This window comes from Saccoglossus kowalevskii, chromosome 8 (genome assembly GCF_978046115.1).
Source record: "Saccoglossus kowalevskii chromosome 8, keSacKowa6.1, whole genome shotgun sequence".
NCBI classification, from domain to species: domain Eukaryota; kingdom Metazoa; phylum Hemichordata; class Enteropneusta; family Harrimaniidae; genus Saccoglossus; species Saccoglossus kowalevskii.
Genome location: NC_140648.1, coordinates 6,786,687 through 6,789,481, shown reverse-complemented (window position 1 = coordinate 6,789,481; position 2,795 = coordinate 6,786,687). Strand labels below are relative to the sequence as shown.

General features: G+C 39.9%; 1 long non-coding RNA gene across 1 annotated transcript; it reads right to left on the bottom strand.

Annotated features, from left to right (window-relative positions):
- Positions 1-442: 442 nt before the first annotated feature.
- On the bottom strand, positions 443-1,524 carry LOC144343803 (uncharacterized). The gene is made up of 2 exons (XR_013419057.1): positions 1,345-1,524; positions 443-845 (listed from the first exon to the last, which is right to left on the bottom strand). It is a non-coding gene; the product is annotated as an uncharacterized LOC144343803 (long non-coding RNA).
- Positions 1,525-2,795: the final 1,271 nt, after the last annotated feature.

The following is a 2,795-nucleotide window of genomic DNA, read 5'->3' as shown; positions in this document are numbered from 1 at the left end:
CATCTTTTTCGAAGGTCTGCTTTTTTTACCTCTAAAAATGAGGACGTCTTCTACGTCTTTGCTGGCTTGCATGGCAGGATTCTGATAACTCTCGTTCAGGACGTTACACACACATATCACCATGGATACAAACAAAATGGCGATGGCGAAAACGATGAGAATGAAACCCACAGTAGCGATATATCTGTAGTCTACGCTAGTCATGATGACTCCACATAGAAGCAACACTAAACTGACAATTGCCCCAAGCCAGAAATATAAACCAGGTCCACTCTGTTCTTCCACTTTCTCCATTGTAAAAAACGACCTTCTTCACAAACAAATAGGATATACCTGGTGGTGGTCAGTGGATCAGCCGACTAGCATTCACTGCGCACAGAGCTGGCGGTTCCGGTAACGAGAAATCTTGGTTTGGTATTTAAAAACAAAACAACAAACGTAATTTCTGCAGTATTAACAAAACCAGACCGGCTGAACCATCAGCGGTAGCTTTTATGTTAACGCGAAAAGTACGTATGAAGCGCAATTTTGTTGACAGCTTACATTACTTGGCAAGAGGTACAGTACGACTAATTTTGAAAAAGTCTGATTTCGCCGACTTGGTTATGTTACTGGAGAATAATAAGGCGCATGCGTGAACCCACAGACGTCATTAGCATTTCTCCGTAACTCGACTAGTACTGAGAAGTTGGACAAGGTTAGAGTATATATACCAGAAAATCCATTAATATATTAGCTTCTTTTCATAAAGGCAGACTTAACTCACGACGTATATATGTCTTGCACAGTCTTGCTCGGCGGAAATACAGCACTCAATCGCCGCCTTTCAACCTCCAAACCCCTACCTAGAGTGAACAAAACGGCAGTCAAGATAGTCACAATTTTATAAGAGAAAAATATCATTACTGTAATCAACGAGCACACAAATTGGGTACGATTTCAATGTGACATGATGGAACAAAATTCTATTATAGGTGGAAACTGTGTGAAACGAAGCGAGGCTAGTCAATGTAATAAAATAACGTATCCGGGAGAGGCCCGCACGGTGTTTCGTATTTACACGTAACATCGTACATAGTGCATAGCAGCCCTTGTCAAGATGCGGTGTCATCACGATATGCTTGGGTATTTACGTCACAGCGTTAATGGTCGCATTTCGATGTTATCTGTCGGGTAAATCGACGGTTAATGGGGAGTCACTACTGTTAAAGTCAGACCATGTTATAAACACACTGGTGCTATCCGCGGCGGCGACGGATATGCATCATATATAAGTACTCACTACATGTAAATACACGTGGAGAGAGAGTGGGACTCGCCGATAATTTTTAATTTCATATTTACCTATTGGTCTCATCACGGTTGCGAATACGGTGAATAACACTCATCAAGCCGCAAGTTCCAGTAGTAATCAACGCATACTATGTCACCATTCAAGCTGTGGTTTATTGTTAAGGGTCACCCTTATTTGTAGCTGACACAAAAGACGGACTACTGAAGCTTCAATACTGCCAAATAACCTCCTGCGACCTTCGATATATTTATGAACGACCTAGCTTTACGCTGAGTATCACTAAACCAACCCCCTAGCTCCCAACACGTCAGTCTGTTTCAATGAATACGCATCACCAGTGAAAGTGTGAGTGGCGAATGTTATTAAAATCAATACTTGTATTTTATGAAGCTAAATTACACCAAATAAAGCGAGTCAACCGACGTATTATATAGCCCGGAGCCAAATGCGCAGTATTTCAGACTTCCACAACAGAGTTAGTTTCAGCCATGGCTGATATCACGTACACCAATTAACCATACTATATATGCCATATTACAATCAGGCTTTACAATATAGGAGCTTTGGCACTTTGTAGTAAATGTCGTTGATAGTTCCTGAATAAACCAATCATTCATAACTGAGGACGATGTGGTAAGTGTATATATAAGGGAATTCTGGGCAAGCTTTGCAGCATAAGCTGGGCGGCTTTAAAATAAGACGAATCGTTCGTACCACTAATCTAGCCCGGGGGCTTCTCCACACAAAGTCGAGTACGCAAGCGACCTTGAAATAAAAAAAAAACACGTAATACACCTTTCAAACTCATGTAAATCGCACCCTCGTATGATGGAACACTCTGTGTCGCCAAATATGGTGAATACAATCGACGACTGTGTTTGCCTGTGTAGTTCGCTGGTTCCCGGCGTCCTTTGTGAATTGCAAATAGGACGCATGTAACTAGTAATCGCTATATTGTTCCACTGGGCCGGGATTCCGTCCCAAAAGCACGTGATAAATGTGACGTCATTTGAAAACATTCCAATTTTCGTTTTCCGTAAACAAGTCTGTATTACTGCTATTTGTGTAATAATAATCTTTATTGTTATCATATCCTCTATGGGACTTTGAATATAAAATACAATAAAGGTATAGCAATGAAAAAATAAAATTAAAAATTAAGAGTATAAGACAAAATTATTAATAGAATATAATAAATTAAAGTAAATGTTTTTATTTATTTTGAGGCAGCTGGTAGTAGTTTTTTCAAGTTGTTCTTTCGGATTTTAAAACAATCATGTGTTATATATTCACGCAACTTTTGGGAGACTGCTTTATATATAGAACGAATCTGAGCCTCTTGTGGCTTGGTGCGCCATGAGGCGGGAACCAGCCAACTTGTGTAGTCGTTCGTCATCCAGTATGCAGTAAAATCTATAGGAGTCCAGCAATTCAATTGATTTACATGTTTACGTGAACATTGTTTAGAGTATGGTACGTGGAAAGTGTAGTTATTCAGTTA